We start from the raw sequence: 17,657 nt of genomic DNA on the forward strand, positions 1-17,657 counted from the left end.
ACAGCATTTTCATTATTTCAATAATAAAAACAGCAAAGTGGGTGTGGCTCAAGCGATTGAGCTCCTGCCTACCACATGGGAGGTCTGTGTTCGGTTCCTGGTGTCTCCTGAAAAAGACATGCAAGACGGCAAGCTGATGCAATGGGTGGCACAGAGAGATGACAAAACAAGGTGACACAACAAGAGACATGGAGGAAAACATAATGAGAGGCACAACAAAGCAGGGAGTGGAGGTGACTCAAGTGATGAGGCTCCTCCCTCCCACATGGGAAGACCCAGGATAGGTTCCTGGTGTCTCCGGAAAAAAAAAAAAAAAAGACCAGCACACAACAAACAGACACGGCAAATGCAAACAACGAGGGGGTGGGGGTAAATAGCTGAATAAAATAAATCTTTTTTAAAAAAAAACACGAAATTCTTCACCTCTCAATCTCTCTGTTTCCCCTGCTGTACATAGCTCCTATTTCTGGCTATTCTCGCACAATTATTTATTTATTTAGCAGTTTTACCGAGATACATTCACATACCATACAATCTATCTAAAGTGTATAATCAGTGACATTTAGTATAATCACAATGTGCATTCACTGTCACAAATAAAATATCTTTATAAATTGATTTATACTTCCATTTGATAGAAATGGACTCATATAATATGTTACACAATATATTTAGTTCATAGTAACTCAATCATACAGTATTTATCCGTTGTGTCTGGCTTACTTCACTCAATATAATGTCCTCCAGGTTCATCCATGTTGTCATATGCTTTACAACTTCATTTCTTCTTACAGCTGTACTTCTTATAGTATTCCATTGTGTGAATAGACCACAGTTTGTTTATCCATTTATTGGTTGATGGACACCTGGTTTGTTTCCAGTTTTTGGCAATTGTGAATAACACTGCTATGAACATCGGTGTGCAGATGTCTGTTCGTGTCACTCTTCTGGGTATATACCCAGTAGCGGTTTTGCAGGGTCATGTGGCAAGTCTATATTCAGCTTCTTTAGGAACTGCCAATCAGTCCTCCACAGCGGCTGTACCATTCTATATTCCCACCAACAGTGAATAAGCATTTTTGTTTTTCCACATCCTCTCCAACACCTGTAGTTCTCTGTCTTTTTAATAGTGGCCATTCTGATAGGTGTGCAATGATATCTCATTGTAGTTTTGATTTGCATTTCTCTAGTCATTAGTGATGATGAACATTTTTTCATGTGTTCTTTTGCCATTTGTATTTCTTTGGACAAATGTCTTTTCAACTCTTTTGCCCATTTTTTAATTGAGTTTTATTGTTGAGTTGTAACATCTCTTTATATATCATGGATATTTAACCTTTATTGGATGTGGGATGTCCAAATATTTTCTCCCATTGAGTCAGCTGGCTTTTCACCCTTTTGACAAAGTCCTTTGAGGTGCCAAAGTGTTTAATTTTGAGGAAGTCCCATTTATCTATTTTTTCTTTTGTTGCTCGTGCTTTGAGTGTAAGGGTTAAGAAACTACCACCTACCACAAGATCTTGAATTTGTTTTCTTACATTTTCTTGTAGGAGTTTTATGATTGTTGCTTCTATATTTAGATCCTTGATCCATTTTGAGTTAATATTTGTGTAAGGTGTGAGATAAGCTGCTTCTTTCTTTCTTTTGGATATGAATATCCAGTTCTCCCAGTACCATTTGTTGAACAGACTGTTCTCACACAGCTGGGAGGACTGGACAGCCTTGTCAAAAATCACTTGACAGTCGACGTGAGGATCTGTTTCTGAGTTCTCAATTGGGTTCCATTGGTCAATGTGCCTGTCTTTATAAACCAGGATGCATTTTATTTATCCACCCCTCTGTTGGTCACAGAATGGGTTTTCCCAGACGCTGACTGTTACAAACAGATGCCTCACGCTGAGTAAGTGAAGGGAGTGGTCATCTTCCTGCAACGCCTAAGGCCCCTGCAGGCCTGGAACTACCAGAGCCGCTGGCCAGCGAGGGCTGGAAATCCATCCCATTAGCAAGGGGGCTTTTGAGACTTTGATTTACTTCGGCGCTTGACTCTCCTCTCCACTCTTGATTCTAATCAGGCTGCTTGACAGGGTCAGTGGGACATCCCGTCGGGTGCAGGAGAAACTCTCGGTCCAGTTCCGGGACTGCCCCATCCCGCCACCCCGCAGCGCAGTTACCCAGTGGGGAAACCTAACTGTGGGCTCCAGCTACGCCGGGCACCAAAGGTCGGGAGAATGTACGAAAAGAAAGTGGTTTTCACGGGAAAAATGCGAACATCGTTGGATTCACCGAAGTCCGGGGCGTCAGGATGGAGTGGGAGGTGCACGCCGTCCCCCAGCCTCGAGGGCCGGCGCTGAGCTGTGGTCGGTCGGGGGGCGGGGACGGAAGGGGATCCCTCCGACTGGGCGGGGAGCCCGGCCTCCAGGCCGCATCCGCCGCCCGCGCCGCGGGGACTTCCCGAGCCTCAGCCCGCCCGCCCCGCCGCCCGAGGCCGCGCCCAACGCGCTTTCGGCTCCACAGAGCGAGCGCCGCCCGCGCGTGCCGCCGGCCGGGGGGCGGCGGCGGGGAGAACCGGGGCCGGTGCGCGCCGGCGGGCGGGCTGGCGGGAGGCCACGTCCCCGCGCCCCGTCCCGCGAGGGCGCTCCCTCCCGGCCTCAGCCCGCGGCCCCGCCCGCCCGCCTCCTCCCTCCTCCCTCCCCCCTCCCCTCCTTTCCGCTTCCCTCTCCCTCCCTCCCAATCCCCGCTCCCCTCCCTCGCCAGCGCGTGGAGGGCGGGGCGCGCCTGGCGCAGGCGGCGGCCAATCCCCGCTGAGCCCTAGGCGCCCCGGCCCCGCCCCCGCCCCCGGCCGGCCCCGCCCCCCGCCGCCGCCCGCCCGGCCCGCGCAGAGGAGCGCGTCCCCGCCAAGCCCGGGCGCAGAGCGAGGGAGGCGGCGGCGCGGAGCCCAGGTGAGCGCGGGGCCCGGCCCGTGCCGCGGCGGAGGGCGCCTCGCTTCTCGGGGCGGGGGCCGGGGACAAAGCGCCGAGGCCAGCTCGGGCTGCCCTCCCGCCAGGGGCCCCACGTGCGGCGCCCCACGCCCAGCCACGTGGGGGACGCGGCCCCCAGCCGCCCCTGCTTCCGCGTCCTCGGGCGCCGGGGGCTCGGGGGGCCTCCGGGGCTGGGCCGCGCCGGGGCGGGGTGGTGGGGGCGGTCCCGGAGTTTGGAGCCGCCGTCCCCGAGGCGGGGGCGGATGAGGATGGTGGAGGCGGCCTAGGCCCACCCCCTGGCGTTGACAGGTGGGAGACCTCAGGCGCGCGGAGGAGCTCGCGCGGCGGGACTGGCGCGCCCGCGTCTCCGCACCTCGCTTGTTGTGGGTCCAAACCCAGGCCCTGGTGGCTTGGACTCCTGGCGGCCGGACCCTGGACCTGTAGTCGCGGGGACCTCCGCTGGGTCTCCCCTTTCGCCTGCGCTCGGCCCGCGCCTCCCGGGCTGGGTCCTTTTGACCTAAATTCACCTCGGGGCTGCAGCACGCTGCGAACGCAGGCTCGAGCCTCCTCCGGCGCCTCCGCCCGCCGCTCCGGGATCCGGGGCCCAGCCCCGCGCTGCCTTCGGTTTTGGTGGCCCGGGTGCCACCGCTCCAGCCCTGCGCCTCTCCCGGCCTGCCCCCGACCCCGGCGCTGCCCTGCTTGGTGTTTTCACAGCTTCGCAGCAGCCCCGGCTGCTCTCAGGCGCTGGAGAGGTTGCACCTCCATCCTCCTAGTCCCCCAGAAGATCGGCGCAGAGGGATCACGCTGCTGGGGCCATCTCCTGTGCCATTTGCGACACAAGGGGACACCCGGCCCCAGGGTGGGGTGTGCAGTGCCCACCGCCTTCGGGGCAACTTACCTTCCTCCGTTGGTGTTCAGAGTCCCCGCAGTCCTACAGATAGAAACTCCATGTGCCCCAGAGTTGTGCCCGCAGGCTCTGTCCCCAGAGGAGAGCCCAGAGGATAATGGCCCTACAACTAGAGGATCCCTCGTTCCTACGGGGAGGCAGGGGCTCTGGGGCACCGTTAGCCCCCTCCTCCAGACTCCCCTACAAAAACATGCAATTTAACAATTTACAGTGTGCAGTGCTGTGCGAATGCCAATACAGGGTGGACCCTTCCCCGTTCCCTCTTCTGCTCTCCTCCCTTCCCTCCTCTCCCCTTCCAGCCGGTTTGCTGCTGGTGAACGGCTCCTCTATAGAAAGGGGCTATGGCCATGCCAGCACAGGGCATACTTTGTTACTGTAATGGAGCAATAGCTGTCATTTGATGAGCAATAATAATAATGAAAATAATACTGTGTCTAGTGGAACACTTATTGAGTTCTTGCTGGGTACCAGTTCTGTGCTATGTTTTGCATGCGTTATCTCATTTAATGCCTGCCAAAACCTGCGAGGCAGGGATTTCTAGACCCGTTTTAGGCATGAGGAAATTGAGGCTTGCAGCAATCTTGCAGTGAAGCTGGCTGTTATTACATTTAATAGATCGGCTCAGAGAGGTTCAGTATTTTGTCCAGGGTCATACAGCCAACCCAGGCATGTCAGGGCCTAGAGCTTTTGTGCTTTGCCACCTGTTTTAGAGCAAGGGTCCTCGTGAGGCTGACCGCAGCTTCTTGAAGAGGCTGGGTTTGTTTACTGAACCTACCTAGAACGACACAGATCCAGGCGGGCCCAGTGGGGAGGCAGAGCTCCTTGGACATGTCTTGCCTGCCGCCCCCCCCCCCCCCGCCGCCCCGCCCCCCCGGGTGTTAGTGGGCTGATAGCCAAATATATGCACTAATAACTATGCAGCAGTTCTCATCAGGGGTGGTGGCGCCCACCCCCTGGCAAGCATTTGGAAAGTGTGGGGGTGACTTTTGGTTGCCGAAATGATGCGGAGCTCCTTCTTTTGGTGGGCAGGAGCCAGGGATGCCAAATGTTCTGCAAGTGGCAGTCCCATGGCATGGAAACCTGCCCTGCCCTCAGTGCCATCAGCGCCCCTGGGAAACGCCAGGAGTGGAGGACACAGGGGCCGTGGGACATCTGGAGTAATCCCCCTGGCCGGAGTGAATCTGGGAGGCTCCCGGAAGGAGGTGTTGTTTGTGCTAGAGAGCCGAGCCAGACGGCTGGAGGAGGGGAGGTGGCCGCCCTCGGATGATCTGGTGGAAGGAACTTTCTGCAGTAACTAAGGACCCACCCTTGGAATCTTGTCCAGGACTCCCGCCTGCATCCAAAGGGAGAAGAGCGGCAGGGTGGGGAGCCACCTCCCTCGGGGGAAAGGGATGGGCTAAGTGGGGCAGGCCAAGGGTGTTTTCAAGGCGTTTGGGCTCAGATTTGAACACGGGCCAGAGTCACTCACAGTCTACTGTGACCCCATTTTCTAGAAGGGCTCAGAGAGGGTAAGTAACTCACTCAGGGGCGCTGGGGACCCTCTCCCCTCCTGGCCACGCCTTCTTCTGGTGGCCGTGAGCAGCACACGGTTCTCATTTGCCTTCCCAGTGATTCGGGCTAATGCTATTTCAGAGTTTCCTTTGAGTCAGAGGGCCTTGTGTTGTTTTGTTGGCAGGTGTTCGGCTTTCCCAGCAGCGCCTTCCGTTTGGACCTGGTGAGAGAGCCCGGGTGTAGGTGCAGGCAGGCCTGGCACGGGGATGCTGGCGGCACCTGCGCCTTCTGTCCCGCAAGTGGAGGAAATTGAGTTTCCCTTCAGGAATTGTCCTTTCCTCGTTCACGCTGTGCTTGCTCCTTACTAACCTGCTGATAGAGATTCATAAGGGCTGCTCTTTCTGTTGTTTGTTTTTTTTAGGTGGTACCAGGGATAGAACCCAGGACCTCGTACATGGAAGGCAGGCGCTCAAGCAGTGAGCTGTGGTCGCTCCCCTGATATTTGGTTTTTAAATTGAGGTGAAATTCACATAACATGAAATTAACCATTTTAAAGCGAATGATTCAGTAGCATCTGCACATTCCCAGTGTTGTGTAATCACCCCTTTTTATCTAGTTCCAAAACATTTCCATCACCCAAAAAGGAAACCCTGTGCCCATAAAGCAGTCACTCCCCATTTCCCCTCTCCCCAGCCCTGGCAACCACTAATCTACTACTTCCTGTCTCTAAGGATTTGCCTATTCTGGATATTTCATGTAAATGGCATCAGACAATATTTGGCCTTTTGTGTCTGGCGTCTTTCACTGAGCACGTTATCTTCACTGTGCATGTATCAGAACTTCATTCCTCTTTGGGCTGAAGAATACTCCTTTGTCTGGATATACCACGCTTTGTGTACCTGTTCATCTGTTGATGGGCGCTTGGGTTGTTCCCACCATAAGGGCTTCGTTTTGCTGTTTGTGTAAAAACATAATATCTAATAAATCTAATAAAATTAATATCTGATAAGTATCCAGGAAATATCTAAATTTAATAGGTTAACCCTAGGAAGTGAATCAGGGAAGATTTAAAAAATGAAAGAGTAAAAGAAATAATAAAGAAACTTAAATCCATTTGTTAGCATTTTTGTCATCAGTTTTGACCTGAGTGTAGTAGTACGTTTTGGAATCATTATGATTTGGGGTATGTTGCCTACTTCTTAAGGCATTTAAAACGTGGAGAAGGTAATATTAGACTTTTCATTTTAATTAGATGTTCAGAATAAATAGTGATTAAATACGTTTGCGGTTATTTAACTATTGAGAGGAATGTAAATGAATAAGCTTACTTTATTAATTGTATAAATAGCATTAAGCATTTAAGAGTGTTAGTTGATGGAAGCAGTAAATGAACAGGATCTCAGAGTAAAGTGGCGATGAGCGTTCCTGCCCACATACAGTAGTGAATTTATCCACTGACTGGCAGTGGGCGACCTTTCCAGACACCCTGGCCCAGGGTTAGCTTCCCACCACTCCACGAAGGCCTGGCCCCTTATTTCCACAGTCTGTGCTCCCCGCTGGGAACCCATCCCAGGACACGGTAAGCAGAGGCCCACAGAACCGGCCCGCGGGCCAGGCCTGGACCCGATCCCTCCAGCGGCGTCCACACTGTGCCTGGCCGCCCTCGTAGAGGTGCCCGCCAGCTCATTTGCGGAGTGGTCCAAAGCTACATGAGGTAGGCGCGAGGATGCATGCTGCAGGCGGCGCCCCCAGCACAGCACCCAGCTCTCCTGGCTTTGGACTTGTTACCTTGAGGCGATGTTGTGCACGCAGGCGCAGGTGTTGTGCGCAAAGCGGTGGCAGCATTGTCCCTCCTCCCCCGTCAGGCCCTTCCCGCAGCTTGGACAGAAGAGCGGCGTGGCGGTGGTTCCCGGCAGCCCCTCCTGATGGCCTCTTGAGACCACTTTGTCCATTCCTCTGCCTCAGTGGCCCTTCAGTTATTGGTAGGTGTGTGAAGACCCAGCCTGTGGCTCCTTTTCTGAAATCAATTGGAAACCAGGTTCCTGGGCCAGGGATTTAGGGAGCCCCTCAGTCTCACCCTCACCTGCCCCTGCAAAAAGCCAGGCTCCCCTCTAAGCCTGCTGCCTCCGGTTCCCTGGAATCACGGGTGTGGCTCCATTCTTTTCAGTCACAGCCATGTGACAAGGTAGGCACAAGGCGACATCTTTGGTATTTCTCTTGTGAGACTCTTTCAGGGTAAGTAAATCTGCAAAGTAGAGAAGGCCCACCTGTCAGGAAGGGCCACAACGGTGCCCAGAGCTTTGGCAGGAACAGCCGCCGAGGAGGTGGCGAACGAGCGGGCAGCAGGCTGTGCGGGGGAGCCCGGCGGAGCTCAGCTGGCCCACAGGTGGGGACGCAGGGTGCAGAGGGGAAGGGAGACCCTGGCCCCAGGGCAGCCACCCGCCGGGCACCCCTCCCTAGGCCTCCTGGTGGGTTCGTTTGCCAGCGCGCTGCTTTGGGTCCCAGGGCTGCCGCAGCGCCTGGCCATGGCCTGGTGGCTTGGAACGCAGATGCACTCACACGAGGTGGCAGGGTGGTTCCTTCCGGGGGCTCCGGGGAGAACAGGGTCCGCGGCTCCCTCCCCATGCCTGGGGCCTTCCTTGGGCCGAGGCCGCCTCCAGCGCCAGCCTCTGTCCTGGGGAGGCTTTTCCGTGCCCGCGTGGCTTCCTCTCCCACTCTCGTGGGGCTCAAATCCATCCTCAGCTCCTTTTCATCTGCAGAGATGTCCCCAAGAAGGCCCCATTCTGAGGCCGCAGGTGGACGGGGATTTGGGGAAGGGGATTACTCAACTCACTGAACCCGACACAAGAAACAAAGAGCGCTGCTGGGGGTTGGGACTCCTGGGGCACCCCACTGGGGGACTCCAGCGCTGGTGCCTGGGGTGGGACAGGGCCAAGGCTCAGAAGGGGGAGGAATTATCTTAGCCTCCACTGTTTCCAGTTTCACTTGTGCTCATAGGCTGGCCGCTGATTTTTTTTTTTTCCTTGTTCAATTATGGAACATTTTAAGCCTCGAGAAAAGCCGGAGTTGTGTTTCGTTTCGCCTTGTGTTTTTGGTTGGCTCTAGTTTGGAAGGCTGGAAGGGGCCAAGGAGGCGACGGAAGTGGCAGAGCCGCGCGCTGCGCTGGACTTAACGCGGCCCCGGAACCTCGGGGCCCTGCCGCTGAGCCCACACTTTTTTGGGGGGGCCTGTGCCTAGCCACGCTCTGGGGATCACTGGGCCTCGGTCCCTGACTCCAGGGAGCTTCCCCACGTGAGTGGTCTGTGGGCTCCTCTGGAAAGAGAATTCTGGCATCATTTCCCCTTTGAAAAGAAGAGAAAGAATTAGAAGATTCTGCGTTGCTCCCTACCTCGTCCTGAAAGCTGCTGAACAACTGTTTTCGCGTTGCCTCTTTTTGCCCTGGTTGCGGCTGTAAATAGTGGAGAGATGGCAGTTACAGAGATAAAAATGCTAATTCCAGCCTGGACCACGGGGTGGCTGGGTCCCTGGAGGAAATAGGGGGGGGCAAGGCCGGAGCTTGTGCCCTCTGCAGCGGGGGCTCGAGCATGCGGTGGGGACGAGCGCAGGGGGCGGGGGAGCACCTCTTGTTGGGGTTGAGTTTTGACCCCAGAAAGGTGTGTGTTCAGGCCCCGACTCCCGGTCCTGTGAGTGGGACCCTATTTGGACATACGGGGATGTGACCAGTGAAGATGGGGCCCCACAGGTCAGGGGGTCCTAATCCAGTAGGACTGGTGTCCCTGTGGGAAGGGGAGACTTGGACAGGCACGTGGTGAGCGAGGAGAGCGCGAGGCCAAGGGTGGCGGGCAGGGGTCCCCCACAGATCCCTGGGCTGCGTGTGGTCCTTCCTTCAGGTAGCCCCCGAAGCTAAGACCTCCCGCTGGGGTGCTTAAAGGTGCATTAGGGTGCTCCTGGCCCCTCCGCTGGGGCTGCCTGGGCCAGGGGGCTGGGGAGGAGGGGAGCTGGGCTTAGCCTCACCCCAAACGGCAGGGCAGAGGGAGGGCGAATGCCGGGGGGCGCCGGGCATGGTGTCCCTGGGTTCCGAGCCGGCCCCTCTCCGGCTTGCCAAGCTGCAGAACGCCGGGGTGGACGTCCACGGAGCTGCTGCAGATTCCCCGCTTCTCCCCTCGGTTCAGTGAAAGGATGGGTTTGGTGGAAGGAGAGGAGGGAAGGGAGAGCGTTCCTACCTCCTGTTCCAAATCACCCCCCCCACCCCGAATGCACACCCACAGCCCGCACTTCCACCCCCTTCTCAGCTGAGGCTGCCGACGCACACCTGCTGCCGATGCCTGATTTGGCGTCCCTGGGCTGCGCTCTCAGTGCCACTAACTAACGGGTGGAACAGTGGCTGCCCACGAACTCTCCAGACAACTGAAGCTGCCCTGGGTGTGTCCGTGCCTGCCCTGTCCCCGCCTGCCGCCAACCTGCTGGGCTGCCTTGGCGAGGCCATTCGGCCTCATTTACAGCCTCCAACATTGATGGCGAAAGCTGTGAATGTGGGTGCCGGTTCTTAGAGACAGTAAGCGAAGATGTGAAACTCTGCGCACCCTTTTTAAATTTGTAAAAAGTGATGCATATGCTGCAGTAAGAAGAAATGAAATTGGGACACATGTGATAACATGGATTGAAGACATTACGCTAAGTGAAGTAAGCCAGGCACAAAAGGACAGATAGTGCATGCTCTCACTAATATGAGCTGAATACAAAGAATAAATGCATGGAGTTAAAAACTACAGTATAGGTTATTGGGAGGTAAGAGGAGGGCTGAGGAGGAGTGCTGATGCTCAATGCATGTAGAAGTTTTAATTAGCTATAAACATTTGGAAATGGATGGAGTTGATGATAACACATTATAGTGGGTAGCAACTGGTTTATAAATGGGACTGTGGCTGCAAAGGGTGGTCTAGGGATGTAAGTGTCAACTGAAAGAAAGCTGGAGAATCATCTAGGGACTGAATAACACAGTGAGCCCAGAGGTGGATGAGAATTGTGGTTGATGGTACAGACGCAAGAGTGTCCTTCGTGAGCTAGTGCGGATGTGTGTCACTATTGCAGGGTGGTGGGAATGTGGCGAGCACGGGAAAAATACAACTGGAGTGACCTAGGGACTGTGGTTAACAGCAATGCTGTAATATTCTTGCATCAATGCCAAAGATGCACTGTGTTGATAATGGGGGGTATGGAAAAAGTGTGGCAAACATACACCGCGGACGTGGTTGGTGGTAATAGTCTGATAACATTATCTCACCATCTGTAACAAATGTTCCACCACCGTGTGGCGTGTTGGTGAAGGGGTGCTGTATGGGAATTCTACGTGTGTGCATGATTGTTTTGTAAGTTCACAACTTCTGAAATAAATATATATTTTTAAAAAGTGATGCATATGGACAGAGATTAGAGGGGGAAATGGAAAGGGTCAGGTTGGCCTAGTGGGGCGATAGATAATGTGGTTGTGTTTCAGGAGAACTGGATCATGCTAAAGACCTTTCTTGGCAGTGGTTTCTGTGTGCTGGGCCCTTTCGCCCTTGCGTTCTCACTTTTGATCTTGCAGCATTTCCTTGAGGGTATCGTTATCCCCGTTATCCCCAAAGTCCCAGCTAAGGAGAAGGGGTGGGGTCAGGTCTGCAGTGAGAGGCTAAATCCCAATCGTGAAGCTCCATCCCTCCAGGAGACTTTGCTTTCAAACCTGGGCCGCTCACAGCTGTTTCTTTGCCCACTTGTGAGCTGTGTGATCTTGGGTAAGTCGCTCAGGCTCCCTGTGCTTCAGCTTCCTCTTGAGCAAAATAAGGATAGAGGTGTCAGTAGCCGACCCCCAAGGTTGTTGTGGCTATTGAATGAGAAGAGCCATTCCAAGGGCCCAGTGCGTGGCGAGCACGGAAGGAGGCCGGTCGCCACTGCTACTACGTCCTCAACTATTCCGGCTACTGCTGCTTTTACCAGGACCAGAGGGCTAGGACCTTTCTTCCTTCACCCTGCTCCTCAGTCCTTGCCTTCCCCGTCCTTGACTTTTTTTCTTTATGATTAAAAAAACAACAACAAAAGGCTTGGCAAGTGTTGGTTTCTGTCTGAGTGTCAAGGTCAAGGTTTTGTGGGTTGCCAGGGGACTTAGAGCTGCCTTATGGTTTGGCCTGGATTGAACCTTAGGCTGTAGGGAACTGAACAGTCAACAGGGAGCTCGGTGGAGAAGGTTTGCTGTCTGTCAGGACCCTTGGTTGTCAGTCGCAGCAAACCAATGGCAAACAGGTCTAAGCAAAAGCATTTATTGGCTCATATAAGCTAAAAAAAACTCCTGGGTGCATGGGCTTCAGGCATGGCTGGATCCAGGTGTCAGACGGTGTTTGCAGCCTTAGTGTTTCTCTTTCTCTTGTTTCTCTTTTCTCTCTGTTGACTTCCTTCGCAGGCAGACTTCTCCCCAGCTGCTGGTAAAGCCAGGAGTACATCCTCCAAACTCTGTTCAACAGAGAGACATCCTTTCTTCTCAGCACTTCCACAAAATCCCCACCTTGGGTCATACATCCACTCTTGAGTCAATCACTGAGCCAGAGCGACTGGTGCCCAGTTGGCCAGGCTTGAGTTGTCGACGAGCCCCTGAAGCCTGATGAGTGGTCAGCTTCTTGGGGTCATCTGTCACATAGGAAGGGATAGGTGCCCAGAAATAAGTCAGGCTGCCCTTGTCAGCACGAAGGAACATAGACTCTAGGCCAGCTAAAGAAAGCTTCTGACCTTCCGAGCAGCCTTGGGATGGTTGAAATAAACAGCCGCCTTCAGACAATGTTTACTGAATGCCAGCAGTGTTCTAGAAGTTTCTGGGCTCTGGAGACCAGCAGTAATCAAGAGAGGCAAAACCACGGCTCTCACGATTGGCTCTCACGATTTAGTCCAACGGATGTCTCATTCTTTTCTGAGCACTCTGAGGCACCGTGCCTTCACGCCTTCCCCTCAAACAGAGGTAGAGGCGTGTGCCTTGTGTTCCACTTTGTTAGGGAATTTGGCCCAGCCTGGATTTTGGATACAATCTGTAGGCGTTGCAAGGCTATGCCTGTAATTTTTAGCCCTGTGGAACTTAGACCAGTTTGAGCTCTGCTTGGAACCACTGCGTGACTTTGGGCAAAGCAATAAACCTCTCTGAGCCTTTCTCACTGGTGAAATGAACTGATTGGAGCAGGTGACCCCTTATGTCTGTCCTTTTAGCTCCAACATTGGATGACCCTCAAAGCAGGGGCTGCACACTCAGACACCCGCAGGGGCCAGATAGACATGGGATGCTGTAAAGTGGAGGGTATGTGACACGGCACTCAACCCAGTGACAAGGGCAGCCGGTACCTGCCCTCAGCACTGGGGAGGCAGCAGGGAGCGGTGAGGACTGCGATGTGCTGGTGAATGTGTTCTCTGCCGACCGCTGCAGCGAGTCTGTTTCCCAGGGCTTTTGTAACAAACGACCACAAACCAGGGTGGCCAAGAGCAAGGTGTTGATGGGGCCACGCCTCTCCGAAGCCTTTAGGGGACGGTCCTTCTTTGCCTCTTCCAGCTTGCGGTGGCTGCCGGCCATCCTCGGTGTTCCTTGGCGCTCCTTGCCTTGCAGCTGCACCCCTGCAGTCTACCTCTGCCGTCCCGTGGCCTCCTCCAGCCCTGCGACGTGTGTGCACCGCCCCCACTCGCTGTGAAGACAGCAATCACCTGGATTTAGGGCCCGCCCTCCCCAGCGTGACCTCATCTTAACCCGCTTACACCTGCAGAGACCTGTTTGCAAGGAAGGTCACATCACAGGTTTGGGCTGGGCTTGAGTTTTTGGGGGCACATTACACAACCCAGTACAAAGGCGTTGCCCCAGGAGGATGTGAGCCGGGCGCTCTCGGGGCACCGGCTTTCCAAGAGCGTCAAGGAATTTAGGCTGTTCTCGGAAAGCTTCCCAGCCTTTAAGTGTTGGCCTCTAATTCAAGCACTGAACCAGTATCTATTTCCTGAGCTTTTTCATCATCCCAGAATAGAAACTTTGTATATATTAAGCAATAACTCCCCCTTCCCCCTCCCCTGCAGACCCTGGTAACCTCTCACCTACTTTCTTTCTGTCTCGTGAATTACTTGCTTATCCTCGAAATTTCATGTACGTGGACTCTTACGATATTTGTCCTTTTCTGCCTGACTTCTCTCCTTCACCATGATGTTCTCAGGGATCGGCCATGTGAGCATGTATCAGGATTTTGGTCCTTGTTTACTGCTGAATCGTATTCCACCGTACGGCGAGACCTCGTTTGTTTCACCTGTCAGGTGGCCTTGGGGTGGCTCCCACCTTTTGGCTCTTGTGAGTAACGCTGCTGTGAACATTGGTGTACAAGTATCTGTTTTGAGTCCCTGTTTCCAGTTCTTTGGGGCATTTATCTAGATAAAGTGGCATTGCCGGGGCATATTTTGAGTTTAATTTTATGAGGAACCTTGTGCAACTAGTTAAAAATTTTATTTTTTAAATTTTCTATCACTAGGCTGTCAGCTCCTCAGGGCGGAAACCACGTCGGTTTTGCCTGCCTGGCATAGATAGGTGCTCAGTAATTATTTGAACGTATGAGTTTCCTTGAGGGCCTCTCTGGGCCTCCATTTTCCCGGGTAACGGAGGATGTGGCTGACCGAGCCCGTCGTCCCAGGGAAGATACTGTTCCTGGCCTTGACGGGGATCCTTGGAGCTATTTTGGGTCCCTTTGTTGTCCCTTGGGGCTGGGACAAGATGGCCTTGGGACCTGCGCAGGGCGTGCCTCCTGGGTCTGCGGCCATGTCCCTGGCACCGCTCGCTTTTGGTGGTCGGCTCTGCAGGGAGCTCCGTGTGGGTGGCGGCTGCAGGGGGAAGCAGGGAGCTCCGTGTGGGTGGCGGCTGCTGGGGGAAGCAGGGAGCTCCGTGTGGGTGGCGGCTGCTGGGGGAAGCAGGAGCTCCGTGTGGGTGGCGGCTGCAGGGGGAGGCGGCAGGTGGGAAGCAGCACCCTGGAGTCCCGCAGGCTTGTGCTCGGGGCCCGCGGCGGGGAGGCTCTGGGCCCGGGCCCTGCTTGGACACGGTGGGGACGCCGGGGTCCGGGCGGGAGGTGCTGGGAGCAGGACTCACAGGCTTTGTGCTGAGCTCAGGCGGCCTTGCAGGGAGCTCGGGCTCAGGCCCCTGGGAAGGGCCCCGGGGGGCAGGTGGCCGGCGAGGCGGAGCGCCCCGGGCGGAGCCGCGGCTGGGCCTGGCACAGGGCGGATGCCCGGCCGAGGTCAGTGCCCGCCGTCCTCCTGTACACCGTGAGTTTCTGAAGATCCCCCTGGGAGAAGGGTGGGCCCTCCTCAGACCCGCAGGGGGCCAGGCGAGGCTCTGGGGAAGCCCTCTGGCCGCGTCTGCGTCAGGCTGGGGCCCAGTGCCAGCCTCATGAGACGGGCCCCAGGAGGCCCGGGCGGGCCCCCCTTCCCGGGGACACGCCTGCCCCCACTCCAGGCCCGCTCCCCACTTCTCTTCTCCCCTTCCTCCCCGGCCCTCAAGGCCCAGGCTCCCCGTAGAAGCCGAAGGAGGCCCAGCGGCCGCCAAGGAGCCCGATGGCAAGCACGTTCTGGGGGCGGGTGGCTTGGTGTCCTTGGTCAGGAGTGGAAATCGATAAGCAATTGTTTCTGTTGGCAAGGAAGAAAAATCTGCACAGACTGTTTCTCAGGCGCTGCTGGGCCTCGGTGTCTCTGCTTGGGAGGGAGGAAGGCCGAGGAGCCGCCCCCACGGCTGGTGCTATGGGACCCGCGGGCAGGCCGCCGCCCTCAGGAACATTCTGGAACATAGCCCGGCCCTGTGGTTGGCATCCAAAAGGCATTTGCTAAAAGAGTAGCTTCTGGGGCCCTTAAGAGTGTGCCAGGGACGATGCTGTGTGGCCACCTGTTTCCTGGAAAAGGAAACCACCACTGAGAGAGGCTGGGTCGCCTGTCCACGGCGAGCCAACCCCACGGGCACCGCTTTTCCCGGCTGGGAGGGAAGGATCGCAAAAAAGGACTCAGAGCGATAGCAGCTGAGGCCGCAGAGAACCTCAAACTTGAATTGTGTCCCTTCGTTAATAGGGAAATGAAGACATAAGCAGTTAATGATTCATTCTCGGACGGACGCAGTGAGGGGTGGGCTAGCAGAACAGGAAGATGGGACCCGCCCCGCCGCTCCCACCCCAAATGGCCCTGTAGCACCCTCGTCCTTGGCATCGTCGCTGCTGTCGTGGTTACAGTTATTTTCTTTTTTTAAAAAAATCATTTTTTGAATAGCTACTATATGTACATGGTGCAAAAGTGGAAAATACAGTGGTGGAAAGTAAGTCCTTCCCACCCTGTCCCTCCTTCCACCTCTGCAAACCAGCTCTCTTCCCTCGAGACCATCTCTGCTGCCACGTGCTTGGGTGTCTCTCCAGAAATGTTCCATGCAGACACAATCGTGTATGCACGCCTGTCTTTTTGCCATCAGTGGCATACTAGTGGTTTTTGTTCACGAACATTGTACCTCAGAGCTAATTCATATTAGGGCAGATAGAGCCACCTCATTTTTAAAACAAATGCTTGGTTTTCTTCTGGGGTGTACTTCATTAAAAAAAAATTTGTTTCCCTCTCCTGTCGTTATTTTGTGCTCGCTGTCTGCTCTCTTTGTCTGTTCGTTGTGTGCTGTCTATCTGATCATCCTCTTTTTAGGAGGCACCAGGAATTGAACCCGGGACATCCCATGTGGGAGGTAGGCGCCCAATTGCTTGAGCCACCTCTGCTCCCTGCTTGTTGTATCTTGCATTGTGTATCCTTGTTGTGTCATCTGGTTGCATCACCTTGTTGGTTCAGTCTGTTGTGTCAGCTTGCTGTCTTGCTCGTTTTCTTTAGGAGGCACCAGGAACTGAACCCAGGACTTCCCATGTGGTAGGCGGGCACCCAGCTGCTTGAGCCACATCTGCTTCCCCAAGTATACTTCATTTTATATACTCAGTTCCCTGTGGATGGCTTAAAACCACACCACTGACGTGATCTTGGAGATACAGCATTTTCTACATGCGTGAGATTGTCTATAGGATAAACACTCAGATGTGGAATCACTAAGTCAAAGGGAAAAGGTAGGTGCATTTGGAATTTTGCTAGGTATAGGGGAATTTCCCTCCACAGGGTGCTCGCCAGTTTGTGCTCTCACCAGCACTGTAGAAAAGTGTATGCTGGCTTTGAGCCTCACCAAAATTGTGTTCCTAAATGTTTTGTCTTTGTCGGTATGGTAGATTAAAAAAAGATATTTCATTGTGGTTTTCTTTTTTTCTTTTTATTATTTTATTATGGAAAAAATATATATAACCTAAAAGTTACCATTTAAAAATTTGTGTAAAAATTTAGTGGCTTTAAGCGTATTCACGGTGTTGGGCAACCATCACCACTATCTATTTTTTCATCATTCCGGACAGGAACTCTGTCCCCTTTAAGCAATAACTCCCCATTGCCCGCACCCCCTAGCCTCGGGTAACCCTTATCTACTTTCTGTGTCTATGAATTTGCCTCTTCTAGATAGTTCATTTAAGAGGAATCACACTATATCTGTCCTTTTGTGTCAGGCTTTTTTTTTTGTTCAGCAAAGTGTTTTAGAGGTTCATCTATGTTGTCTCATGTATCAGAACTTCATTCCTTTTTATGGGGGCATGTAATATTCCGTGGTATGGCTAGACCACATCTTGTTTATCCGTTCACCAGCCGATGGACACTTGGGCTGTTTCCATCTTCTGGCTGTTGTTAATAATGCTGCCGTGAACATGTGTGTACATGCAGTAATTCAAATGCCTGTTCTCAATCCTTTCGGGAATATACTGGGATTAGAATTCCCAGGTCATGTGGTAATTTTATGTTTAACTTCCTCAGGAACTGCCAATCTGTTTTCCACAGCGGCAGCCCCGTGGTGCATTCCCACCGGCAGTGCATTAGGGTTCCAGTTTTTCCACACCCTCGCGGACACTTGCTACGATTATTTTTTAACGGGTGGCCAGCCTAGTAGGTGTGAAGTGGTATCCCCTTGGGGTTTTGGTCCGTGGTTTGTAATTTACTGTGCTGAGGCTGAGCCTCTTGCTTCCGGTTGAGTTCTTTACCTTTCCTTGACTGCACAGGCTGTTCCTGGCTTGTGCCCCTGTGTGTGCTGGGGTGCTTTGCTTTTCTTTTTAATGCCTTTGCAGGTGGACTTGCCCTGAGGGGCCCCATCTGTGTACTTCGCCGTCCACGCTCTAGTGCTGAAATAGACGAAGTTCGAGGAATACTTCCCGAAGGGTCTTTCCACA

At 54.0% G+C, this 17,657-nt stretch overlaps 1 protein-coding gene across 12 annotated transcripts in view; it reads left to right on the forward strand.

Annotated features, from left to right (window-relative positions):
• Positions 1–2,847: 2,847 nt before the first annotated feature.
• The window catches only part of CAMKK2 (calcium/calmodulin dependent protein kinase kinase 2), a 54,380-nt gene continuing 39,570 nt past the window's right edge, over positions 2,848–17,657 (forward strand). For 3 of the 12 annotated variants that reach the window (XM_071209785.1, XM_058281358.2, XM_071209787.1), the window contains exon 1: positions 2,884–2,939. The gene's annotated coding sequence lies outside the window, so the exon portion shown is untranslated. Of the gene's footprint in view, positions 2,940–16,236; positions 16,464–17,657 lie in introns of all 12 variants that reach the window. The other 9 variants (XM_071209786.1, XM_058281354.2, XM_058281356.2 and 6 more) reach the window with 7 other exon arrangements.

Source organism: Dasypus novemcinctus, chromosome 19 (genome assembly GCF_030445035.2).
Source record: "Dasypus novemcinctus isolate mDasNov1 chromosome 19, mDasNov1.1.hap2, whole genome shotgun sequence".
Lineage (NCBI taxonomy): Eukaryota > Metazoa > Chordata > Mammalia > Cingulata > Dasypodidae > Dasypus > Dasypus novemcinctus.